The sequence below is a fragment of the Bombina bombina genome, chromosome 5, assembly GCF_027579735.1.
Source record: "Bombina bombina isolate aBomBom1 chromosome 5, aBomBom1.pri, whole genome shotgun sequence".
Lineage (NCBI taxonomy): Eukaryota > Metazoa > Chordata > Amphibia > Anura > Bombinatoridae > Bombina > Bombina bombina.
The window spans coordinates 743,104,439-743,118,214 of NC_069503.1; positions in this window are offsets into that span (position 1 = coordinate 743,104,439).

A 13,776-nucleotide genomic window follows, 5' to 3' on the forward strand; every position below is an offset into this window, starting at 1 on the left:
CTGATTCAGAGAAAAAACAGTTCAGCAGCCATCAAAAAAGACCCTGACAGACTTTATTGGGCGGGTCTCTCAATATAGGGCGATTAAGATGCAGAATAAGGCAGCAGCTACTGCTGATTGCACAGCAGTAAATACATAGTTAATACCAGAAACACAGCACAACCTTGCATAAAAGAGCAATACAGGGAAAGCACAAAGAAAGCCTAACACAGCACTTTGTTAACTTTAATAGCACTAATATATATAAGCTTCTAAATCAGAGGAACCCACACCGTGGAGATATATTCTGAGATCATCACCCACGCAGTCAGACCTGCTCACTGCTCCACTGCATTAATTGTTAAAGCATGCCAGTCCGCAAAGAAAACAAGCCAGACGGGGCAACAAATCCAAAGATGCTGCAGCAATATCTGAAACCAGTGGACCCGCTCCCACCTTCACCCACTTCTATCCCCAATGCTACCACGTCAGCAGAGAGCCTACAGGAAACTAAACAAACATCACCCGGCTCTGCTGGACTTACAACGGAAGATCTAAGACTTCCCTGTACCAAAGAAAATGTCAAAGAGATCATGTCAGAAGTTAAAACTTGGTACACTGATTTGAAGCGTGACCTGTCCAGGGTGACTCAAAGAGTGGAAAACCACAATACAACATGTAATGATATTCAACATATGTCACGCCTGGCATATGAGCAGGAAGAGACTATACACCATCTTTTGGAAAAAGTGGAGTACATGGACAATAGGGGAAGGAGGAACAACCGCCGGATACGCGGCATATCTGAGACCATACAGCCGGCGGCCCTAGAGGGTTGTCTACAAGATCTATTCCGGACCCTTAAAGGAGATAGCAGCGCCCCTGAGGTGCAAATTGAGAGAGCTCACCGAGCTCTGAGAGCTAAACCACCACCCAAAGCACCCCCCAGGGATGTCATCCTTAAACTCCTTCACTTTAAAGATAAGGAGGATATCCTCAAATATGCCAGACAGAAACAGGACTTTACACATGCAGGCAACCGCATCCAGATATTTGCTGACCTGAGCCCAACTACCCTGCAGAAAAGGAGAGATCTCAACTATATTACCACTGCCTTGCGGGCACAGAAAATACCCTACAGAAGGGGATTCCCAGTCAGCATCATCGCCACAAGAGAAGGAACCAATACTGTCTACAGAAATAGGGAAGACCTATCACACTTCTGCGAATCTCTGCGGATCAACATCCAACACCCAGATGACACAGATGAAGGGACCTTGGCACCACAAAGACCACGCATCAGAGGACAGAATAAGGACAGAATCGGAAAACCAAGCCACTGTAACAAATGCATGCCCAAGCCAAACTGAACCTTGCAGGCACTCAGATAATGTACACACACTGGCTCGAAGGGACTCTCAATCGCTATAAATGGCTAAAGGTCGTATATTTTGTATTAACACTTAAGTTATCGGGCTTAGGGTTGGGGATACTGCATTAAATTGTTATACCGTATTATCTTGTTCTTATTATTCATTGATTGATATTGTTATCTTGTTGTTATATTGCAGACATTCTTACCTCATTCTGTTCTAGGTTCACCTGGGAAATTGATTGAACCCCCTTTTTGCTTCCCTTTTATATAGTCGCAACAACTCTACCTACACAAACAGCCAATCTACCACATACACGACCCAAGCCCATCTAACTTAACGACAGGGACTCAAAGACAGACACTTTCTTTAATAGGGAGCCCAACCCTTTGCAGCGCTAAGTAAGAGCTATAACACCCTGTCATTCAAAGGCATCTCAGAGCGGGGGGAATAGCAATATGACAGATCAACGAGAGTTGCAGGGGCAAACCCTCTCACTGATATCTATAAATGCTAAAGGCCTTAATAGCCCTGAAAAAAGATCAATAGCATTTCGCCAACTACACAAAGACACAGGGGACTTACTCTTTATGCAAGAGACCCATTTTAAAAAGGGAAGGGAACCTAAGTTCATGAACAATAAATACAAGACCTTTTTCTTGGCCTCGGGACCATCTAAGAGAGGGGGGGGTTGGTATATTTCTAAAAAATTCGGTACACTTCCAGCCAAAACATGTCATAAAGGATCCCAAGGGAGCATACCTAATAGTGATAGGGATTCTTTTCAACACATATGTCACTCTAGTCAATTTATACCTGCCCAACCAGGGACAGCACTTGGTCTTTAAGCAAGTCACACAGCTACTACTTGAACATATGAAGGGGGTAATGTTTGTTGCGGGCGACCTTAACCTGCCATTAGACCCCACACGGGACACTTCAACAGGGCGGACAAGCATACCATTGAAAGTCATAAAATCTATAAACTCTCAACTACAGTTACTAAAACTACACGACGTATGGAGAACCAATCACCCAGATGCTACAGACTTCACTTTTTACTCGCACCCACATCACGCATACACCAGGATTGACTACATTGTGACGGACCAGATAGGACTAACCATGGTAGAAGCAGCTGACATATTGCCAATAACATGGTCTGACCATGCCCCAGTGAAGTGCTTGGTCAACAGGCTAAGTGCACCACCGCACCACTTCCTGTGGAGACTTGACAAAACTAACCTAGCTAACCCCCTGGTGCAAAAAGACATAGACAGAACACTAGGACACTATTTCAGGGAAAATACACCTGCAGACATATCAGCATCTATGACATGGGAAGCTCACAAATGTGTGGTTAGGGGGGAATTTATCAAGCAAAAAGCGAGAAAAGTTAAAAATGATAGGCAGTTTGTGAATTCCACCCTTTCTCAGATAAGATACTGGGAGACCCAACATAAACAAGACCCGACTACCCCAACCTCCCTTAAAAACTTAACTAAAGCCAGAAATGAGCTCAATAACCACTATACAGGGAGTGCAGAATTATTAGGCAAGTTGTATTTTTGAGGATTAATTTTATTATTGAACAACAACCATGTTCTCAATGAACCCAAAAAACTCATTAATATCAAAGCTGAATAGTTTTGGAAGTAGTTTTTAGTTTGTTTTTAGTTATAGCTATTTTAGGGGGATATCTGTGTGTGCAGGTGACTATTACTGTGCATAATTATTAGGCAACTTAACAAAAAACAAATATATACCCATTTCAATTATTTATTTTTAACAGTGAAACCAATATAACATCTCAACATTCATATACATTTCTGACATTCAAAAACAAAACAAAAACAAATCAGTGACCAATATAGCCACCTTTCTTTGCAAGGACACTCAAAAGTCTGCCATCCATGGATTCTGTCAGTGTTTTGATCTGTTCACCATCAACATTGCGTGCAGCAGCAACCACAGCCTCCCAGACACTGTTCAGAGAGGTGTACTGTTTTCCCCCCTTGTAAATCTCACATTTGATGATGGACCACAGGTTCTCAATGGGGTTCAGATCAAGTGAACAAGGAGGCCATGTCATTAGATTTTCTTCTTTTATACCCTTTCTTGCCAGCCATGCTGTGGAGTACTTGGACGCGTGTGATGGAGCATTGTCCTGCATGAAAATTATGTTTTTCTTGAAGGATGCAGACTTCTTCCTGTACCACTGCTTGAAGAAGGTGTCTTCTAGAAACTGGCAGTAGGACTGGGAGTTGAGCTTGATTCCATCCTCAACCCAAAAAGGCCCCACAAGCTCATCTTTGATGATACCAGCCCAAACCAGTACTCCACCTTGCTGGCGTCTGAGTCGGACTGGAGCTCTCTGCCCTTTACCAATCCAGCCACGGGCCCATCCATCTGGCCCATCAAGACTCACTCTCATTTCATCAGTCCATAAAACCTTAGAAAAATCAGTCTTGAGATATTTCTTGGCCCAGTCTTGACATTTCAGCTTGTGTGTCTTGTTCAGTGGTGGTCGTCTTTCAGCCTTTCTTACCTTGGCCATGTCTCTGAGTATTGCACACCTTGTGCTTTTGGGCACTAAAATGATGTTGCAGCTCTGAAATATAGCCAAACTGGTGGCAAGTGGCATCTTGGCAGCTGCACGCTTGACTTTTCTCAGTTCATGGGCAGTTATTTTGCGCCTTGGTTTTTCCACACGCTTCTTGCGACCCTGTTGACTATTTTGAATGAAACGCTTGATTGTTCGATGATCACGCTTCAGAAGCTTTGCAATTTTAAGAGTGCTGCATCCCTCTGCAAGATATCTCACTATTTTTGACTTTTCTGAGCCTGTCAAGTCCTTCTTTTGACCCATTTTGCAAAAGGAAAGGAAGTTGCCTAATAATTATGCACACCTGATATAGGGTGTTGATGTCATTAGACCACACCCCTTCTCATTATAGAGATGCACATCACCTAATATGCTTAATTGGTAGTAGGCTTTCGAGCCTATACAGCTTGGAGTAAGACAACATGCATAAAGAGGATGATGTGGTCAAAATACTAATTTGCCTAATAATTCTGCACTCCCTGTATTAGGGAATATCAGCACAAAGCCACAAGGTTGAAACAAAAATACTATGACGTAAACAACAAGTCAGGGTCATCACTGGCCAAGGCGCTGAAACGCCAACAATTAACAATGCACGTGCACACACTAGTAGATGAGACAGGAGACACACACAGAGACAGCATCAAAATAGCGGAGACATTTAGACAATATTACGGTAGATTATACAACATCCGGAAGGATTGTGACCAACAAGACATAGACCATTACTTGGAGGGGTGACCTTACGTACACTTAATACAGAAGATATTGAGGCACTGGACTTGCCAATCACAAAAGACGAAATCATAGCCGCCATCAAATCTATGCCAAACGCAAGAGCCCAGGGCCAGATGGTTTAGGAATTAACTACTATAAAACCTTCATCCACCACCTGTGTACGCCTCTGATAGCCTTATTTAACACACTACTAAAAGGAGGCTTCTCGGAACACATGCTAGAGGCTAATATCACAGTCCTACCCAAACAAGGCAAAAATCCAAATAAACCAGAGAATTTCCGCCCCATCTCTCTCCTGAACTCAGACATTAAAATTTATGCTAAGATCCTGGCTACCAGAATAAATAAACACCTCCCAAATCTGATACAGCCAAACCAAGTAGGTTTTGTCCCCGGGAGAGAGGCGAGGGACAACACATTAAAGGTCTTACAATTGATGTCATATGCTCAACAACACAAAATCCCGTCAATCTATGTGTCGACAGACGCAGAGAAAGCTTTCGACAGGGTACACTGGCCTTTTCTAAAAACTGTTCTGCATAAAATTAAGTTTAATGATTCCTTTATAGCCTAAATTTTCACACTATATGGACGCCCATCAGCACGGGTTAAGGTTAATGGACTGTTATCTGACAAGCTATACATCTACAATGGCACGAGAAAGGGCTGCCCCCTCTCACTGATCCTCTTCGCTATAACTATGGAGGCACTGGCACAGAAAATAAGAGAGGACATTCAGATTTCAGGGATCTCGGTGAACTTAAACGAACATAAGCTCGCACTCTACGTGGAGGGATCCTTCAGGACTGTCCACTTCGAACACAACAGACTAAAATGAAATACTTGGGTATTTATATATCACCAGACCCACAGGTAATATTTCAGGCTAATTACAAAACACTAGAGCACACATTGGTCTCAGACCTTTCTAGCTGGAAAAAGAAGACGATATCTTGGGTAGGGAGTATTAATGTAATTAAAATGAACGTAGTCCCCAGGATATTATACCTACTTCAGACCACCCCTATCCCACTGCCGACGAATTACCTACATAAACTACAAAACATACTGGAGCAATACATATGGGGGAATATCAGGCCCAGGATAGCTAAGAGAACTTTATATCTCCCCAGAGACAGAGGAGGCCTTGGGGTCCCCCACATAAATACCTACAAACAGGCCATCACATTACAGAGATTATTAGATTGGTGCCAAAACAACCCCAACAAGAAATGGGTGCAGTTGGATTGTGACATTCTCACCACAATAAATGCTGGCCTCCAGGCCTGGGTTTCAGAGAAACATAGGTCACCAGCTGTCTCCATATACCCACTATTCCTAGACTTTTATACGCATTGGGACAAAATCCAACGCACCTCTCCTCCACACACGCACCACTAACCCCCATGTATCAGAACCCTGAGATGCCTTGGAACTGCAAGGGGAAGGATGTAGATTCAAGATCATCCTTCAGCGATCCGACACTTTCATCCCTCTTAAACGGACATACAAGAAAAGGTATTGGGCACACACATGAACTGGTTAACGCACTCACAGGTCAATCACTTCCTCACAACTCACCATTATAAAAGCATGTTCACAAGGCAGACGACGGCCTTTGAAAACTTGAGCCTACGAAGCACTCCCATGGTGCATGCCATCTCACTGACATATAAGCTGTTAATAATGGAGGATACCCACACCCTTCCTACATATGTAAGGGCATGGGAGAAAGAATTACATACAAAGATAGAAAACACAGAGTGGCAGTCTGCATTTCAGATTACCAAAAAGGCTTCAGTCTCTGTGAGAGTACAAGAGGCAAGTTATACATTTTTATCAAGATGGTACCTCACACCTAGTAGACTACATCGCATATACAAGACAGCATCGGGGAGGTGTTGGAGAGACTGCGGGGGAGAGGGTACACCGGTACACATATGGTGGTCTTGTCCCAAACTTGCCTTATACTGGGCAAACATCTTCCATCACATTGCACGCACGACAGGGAAACCGTTGCTAAACAGCCCCAAAACGATCTTATATCTATCGCTACCCAAACTAGAAACCAAACAGAGCAGGGCTCTGCTCCTGGTCATGCTGAACAGTGCCAAAATGCTTATTCCAAAATATTGGAAAACAAGGACAATACCATCAGTAGCGGAATGGAGGAAACAGGTAGATACCTTGTTGCAGATTTAGAGGTATCATCACCTCCAGCAGGGCACAGCAGACATACACGACCTTATGCTACAGCAATGGGTGTTGACGGACACTGACCACCAACAATAACCTACACTAGTGCACCACACCACAGAAAGGAGGTACAAACCTTGACATAACATAACAACTTATTTACCAAGCCCGGGAGAGAGAGACACGACACATGTAATGGCGAGCCCCGGAAACGGGAAGCTACAAACTATGTACAACTAGTAATGTGAAGTAATGCATTAACAGGTGAACCTATGTTTTTCTAGTTTTTCTTGTTTTTCTCACTTGTTGACCCAGCGATGAGGTTGCAAACAGTTTCTCTTTCTTTATAAGACTTAATTCATGATTGACTCTATGCAATTCTTTGTTGTTAAACACATTTGTTTATGCTTGAAAGGCCAGAGAGCCTACATGGACACGGACTATATAATGGTGCTGCGAAACTCAGCAGTATCCGCAAACATGGCAGTAACTGCCAGGAAAGTACTGGAAAATGCAAAATGTAAAGTTTTATAAGTTATGTACAACATTTTGAGCTTTTCAATAAAAACATATATAAAAAAAAAAAAAAAGGGGGACACCATCAGTAATTGGGATCAAACAAAAGATTTTAAAATTAGAGATAAGGCCTTCTGTGTATCCGTGTATGCGGTGTATTGCCTGACCTGTGAGTGTGACACAATCTATGTTGGTAGGACCAAAAGGAAGGTCAAGCGCTGCATATACGAACACCTAGAAAATATTAAGAGAGGCTATGAGAACCATAGTGTATCAGAACACTTTAAAATAACATATGGACAAGATCCCAAAAACCTTTCAGTTAGAATTTTAGAAGTAATACCAGCCTCTGTAGGTAATGAACATCAGAGGCTAATGAGACTCAATCGATGTGAGATAAAATGGATACACTTGCTAGATTGTATGTCCCCCAAAACGTTAAATATAGATCTAGACCTGCAGGCTTTCATGACTTAAAAACAATTAAATCAGTCATAATATACAAGTGGACAGGACAAATAGTATTAATATATTGTTTATATATATTATGAATTTTTGGAATTGTGGTTTCTTTTATGAATTTTGTATTTATTTTTGTATTAATTTTTGTATAGATTTTTTAATGATTTTTTTATATATATATTGAAATAGTGCAAAGTGCTTTAATGAATTTATGTTTAATTGTATAAATAACATTTTAGATATTTTTTAACATGATGATATATGTTTTTTTTGTGCATATAGCAATTGGATATCTGGTTTTAATGAATTTACCTTTGTATACCGAATATGCACTAGTATTAATATGTCCTAGAAGACTATCAGCTAAGATGTGTTGTAAGTTTAGTATTGGTTTAAGCAAGACATATACCGATGGTCAGCGATAGCTCTGAGTCTTTGTTGTATTCAGCGTTTGTATTTTCCAGCTGTATACATAGATGTGACAAATAGGAGGTGGAGCCGTCTGTAAATGGTGATTGGGCAATATCATGATGATGATTTGTATAGATACGCCCATAATGACATGATGTGGGGTTGCACTTTTCCTCTTTTGTCTTGTTGCAATATAACTAACTTAAAATAAATAAAAACTTACCTGTGAAATAAAAAAACCTAAGCTTAAACTATAAATAAACCTAACATTACTACATATACTAAAAGTAAAAAACCTAAATTGGAACCTAAATTAGAAAATCCTAACAATACAAAAAAAACAAAAAAACAACAACATTACAAACAATAACAAAATCTAAAATCAAACAAAATAACAAAATCTAAAATTAAAGAAAATAAACAAAATTATCCAAAATAAAAAAAGTTATTCCTTATTCTAAGTGAATAACAAAGAAATGTAAAGCACATTTGGGTTCACTATTTAGGACTAACAATATATAGATATTTTCTATGGATCATTTAGAATATTTTATAGTATGTATAATAATTTGTACTAATATTTGTGAATATTAATGTACAGAGACCCTTAAATAATGAGATGCTGCATTCCCCTTTCAATATTATGTGGTTGGCAGCAAGAAAACATGTGGGTTCTCCATTTAACTACATGCATCTTTGCACTTTCAGGAGGTGATTAAAGGGACACTGAACCCAAATTTTTTTCTTTTGTTATTCAGATAGAGCATGCAATTTTAAACAAATTTCTAATTGACTCCTGTTATCAAATTGTCTTCATTCTCTTGGAATCTTTATTTGAAATGCAAGAATGTAAGTTTAGATGCCGTCCCATTTTTGGTGAACAAACTGGGTTGTTCTTGCTGATTGGTGGATAAATTCACCCACCAATAAACAAGTGCTTTCCATGGTTCTGAACCAAAAAAATAGCTTAGATGCCTTCTTTTTCAAATAAAGAAAGCAAGAGAACGAAGAAAAATTGATAATAGGTGTAAAATAGAAAGTTGCTTAAATTGCATGATCTATCTGAATCACAAAATAAAAAAATTGGTTTCAGTGTCCCTTTAAGGACAAAGAGGGCATATTTATAATTGTATGTGGTGAAATTCAAGGTTTCCCAGTAGTTGTGGGAGACATGTATGCCCTAAATGATAATCAGGCTGTGTTTATAGTTAGAATTAGTATACTTTTGACTTCTTGGAAGAGATGCAAGATCATCTTAGCAGTTTATTTTTTTTTATTTTTTTTTGCAAATATTTTTTATTGAGGTTGTTATAAACTTATACAGTATATGTAGAAGTGTCAAAACTTAAACAGTACAAGCATTAGGAATGGATAATTCACAGTAATAATATAGAGTACAGTCAAATGAATACAAATTCAAAATGTGATGGGCAGAGACAGCTGCAACCTCATTTTTATAATAATAATATCGACCTCCTCTGAGATTAGTAGGTCACTCTTGGACCTTGACAAAATATGTATACCCAATGGAGGTAGTAAATTGAAACTATAGCCGCTTATGGGCTTGGTAAGGTAGAAAACATTAACAATATATATCAAAAACAAATTGTGAAATAAGTTTCAACCATCATGAATAACATTTTGTATTTCTGTGAACATGTGAATTACACTCCTCAATAGACCATCATCATCCAGAGAAATCTAACGGCTAGATTTAGAGTTGGGCGGTAGCCGTCAAAACCAGCGTTAGAGGCTCCTAATGCTGGTTTTTACCGCCCTCTGGTATTTGGAGTCAGTCAGGAAAAGGGTCTAACGCTCCATACCACAGATCCCCTTACGTCAATTGCGTATCCAATCTTTTCAATGGGATCTTTCTAACGCCGGTATTTAGAGTCGTGGCTGAAGTGAGCGTTAGAAATCTAACAACAAAACTCCAGCCGCAGAAAAAAAACAGTAGTTAAGAGCTTTCTGGGCTAACGCCGGTTTATAAAGCTCTTAACTACTGTGCTCTAAAGTACACTAACACCCATAAACTACCTATGTACCCCTAAACCGAGGTCCCCCCACATCGCCGCCACTCGATTAAATTTTTTTAACCCCTAATCTGCCGACCGCACACCGCTGCCACCTACATTATCCCTATGAACCCCTAATCTGCTGCCCCTAACAACGCCGACCCCTATATTATATTTATTAACCCCTAATCTGCCGCCCCCGCTATCGCTGACCCCTGCATATTATTATTAACCCCTAATCTGCCGCTCCGTAAACCGCTGCCACCTACATTATAGCTATGTACCCCTAATCTGCTGCGCCTAACACCGCCGACCCCTATATTATATTAATTAACCCCTAATCTGCCCCCCTCAACGTCGCCTCCACCTGCCTACACTTATTAACCCCTAATATGCCGAGCGGACCGCACCGCTACTATAATAAAGTTATTAACCCCTAATCCGCCTCACTCCCGCCTCAATAACCCTATAATAAATAGTATTAACCCCTAATCTGCCCTCCCTAACATCGCCGACACCTAACTTCAAGTATTAACCCCTAATCTGCCGATCGGAGCTCACCGCTACTCTAATAAATTTTTTAACCCCTAAAGCTAATTCTAACCCTAACCCTAACATCCCCCTAACTTAAATATAATTTTATTCTAACGAAATAAATTAACTCTTATTAAATAAATTATTCCTATTTAAATCTAAATACTTACCTGTAAAATAAACCCTAATATAGCTACAATATAAATAATAATTATATTGTAGCTATTTTAGGATTTATATTTATTTTACAGGCAACTTTGTATTTATTTTAACCAGGTACAATAGCTATTAAATAGTTATTAACTATTTAATAGCTACCAAGTTAAAATAATTACAAAATTACCTGTAAAATAAATCCTAACCTAAGTTACAATTAAACCTAATACTACACTATCAATAAATTAATTAAATAAAATACCTACAATTATCTACAATTAAACCTAACACTACACTATCAATAAATTAATTAAATAAAATACCTACAAATAAATACAATTAAATAAACTAACTAAAGTACAAAAAATAAAAAAGAACTGTTACAAAAAATAAAAAAATATTTACAAACATTAGAAAAATATTACAACAATTTTAAACTAATTACACCTACTCTAAGCCCCCTAATAAAATAACAAAGCCCCCCAAAATAAAAAAATGCCCTACCCTATTCTAAATTTAAAAAGTTCAAAGCTCTTTTACCTTACCAGCCCTGAACAGGGCCCTTTGCGGGGCATGCCCCAAAGAATTCAGCTCTTTTGCCTGTAAAAAAAACACATACAATACCCCCCCCCCAACATTACAACCCACCACCCACATACCCCTAATCTAACCCAAACCCCCCTTAAATAAACCTAACACTAAGCCCCTGAAGATCTTCCTACCTTATCTTCACCATGCCAAGTTCACCGATCCGTCCTCGGAAGTCTTGATCCAAGCCTTGGAAGTGTTGATCCAAGCTCAAGCGGGGGGCTGAAGAGTGACGTCCATCCTCGGGCTAAAGTCTGGATCCAAGCGGCGGCTGAAGAAATCCATCATCGGGCTGAAGTCGGAAGTCCATCATCGGGATGAAGTCTTCTATCAAGCAGCATCTTCAATCTTCTTTCTTAGCCAATAGAATGCGAGCTCAATCTGATTGGCTGATTCCATCATCCAATCAGAATTTTCCTACCTATCAGCCAATCGGAATTCGACGGACGCCATCTTGGATGACGTCATTTAAAGAAACCGACATTCGGCTAGTAGGCGTCGTTAGAAGAGGATGGATCCGCGTCGGCTGGGAAGAAGATGGCTCCGCTCCGCTCCGGAAGAAAGAAGATTGAAGATGCTGCTTGATAGAAGACTTCATCCCGATGATGGACTTCCGACTTCAGCCCGATGATGGATTTCTTCAGCCGCCGCTTGGATCCAGACTTCAGCCCAAGGATGGACGTTACTCTTCAGCCCCCCGCTTGGGCTTGGATCAACACTTCCGAGGCTTGGATCAAGACTTCCGAGGACGGATCGGTGAACCTGGCATGGTGAAGATAAGGTAGGAAGATCTTCAGGGGTTTAGTGTTAGGTTTATTTAAGGGGGGGTTTGGGTTAGATTAGGGGTATGTGGGTGGTGGGTTGTAATGTTGGGGGGGGGGTATTGTATGTGTTTTTTTTACAGGCAAAAGAGCAGTTTTCTTTGGGGCATGCCCCGCAAAGGGCCATGTTCAGGGCTGGTAAGGTAAAAGAGCTTTGAACTTTTTTTAATTTAGAATAGGGTAGGGCATTTTTTTATTTTGGGGGCTTTGTTATTTTATTAGGGGGCTTAGAGTAGGTGTAATTAGTTTAAAATAGTTGTAATATTTTTCTAATGTTTGTAAATATTTTTTTATTTTTTGTAACTTAGTTCTTTTTTATTTTTTGTACTTTAGTTAGTTTATTTCATTGTATTTATTTGTAGATATTGTATTTAATTAATTTATTGATAGTGTAGTGTTAGGTTTAATTGTAGATAATTGTAGGTATTTTATTTAATTAATTTATTGATAGTGTAGTGTTAGGTTTAATTGTAACTTTGGTTAGGATTTATTTTACAGGTAATTTTGTAATTATTTTAACTATTTTAGCTATTAAATAGTTCTTAACTATTTAATAGCTATTGTACCTGGTTAAAATAAATACAAAGTTACCTGTAAAATAAATATAAATCCTAAAATAGCTATAATATAATTATAATTTATATTGTAGCTATATTAGGGTTTATTTTACAGGTAAGTATTTAGCTTTAAATAGGAATAATTTATTTAATAAGAGTTAATTTATTTCGTTAGATTTAAATTATATTTAACTTAGGGGGGTGTTAGTGTTAGGGTTAGACTTTAGGGGTTCATCCATTTATTACAGTAGCGGCGAGATTCGGTCGGCAGATTAGGGGTTAATAATTGAAGTTAGGTGTCGGCGATGTTAGGGAGGGCAGATTAGGGGTTAATACTATTTATTATAGGGTTATTGAGGCGGGAGTGAGGCGGATTAGGGGTTAATAACTTTATTATAGTAGCGGTGCGGTCCGCTCGGCAGATTAGGGGTTAATAAGTGTAGGCAGGTGGAGGCGACATTGAGGGGGGCAGATTAGGGGTTAATAAATATAATATAGGGGTCGGCGGTGTTAGGCGCAGCAGATTAGGGGTACATAGCTATAATGTAGGTGGCAGCGGTGTACGGAGCGGCAGATTAGGGGTTAATAATAATATGCAGGGGTCTGCGATAGCGGGGGCAGCAGATTAGGGGTTAATAAGTGTAAGGTTAGGGGTGTTTAGACTCGGAGTTCATGTTAGGGTGTTAGGTGCAGACTGCAGGAGGTGTTTCCGCATAGCAAACAAAGGGGCTGCGTTAGGAGCTGAACGCTGCTTTTTTGCAAGTGTTAGGTTTTTTTTCAGCTCAAACAGCCCCATTGTTTTCTATGGGGGAATCGTGCACGAGC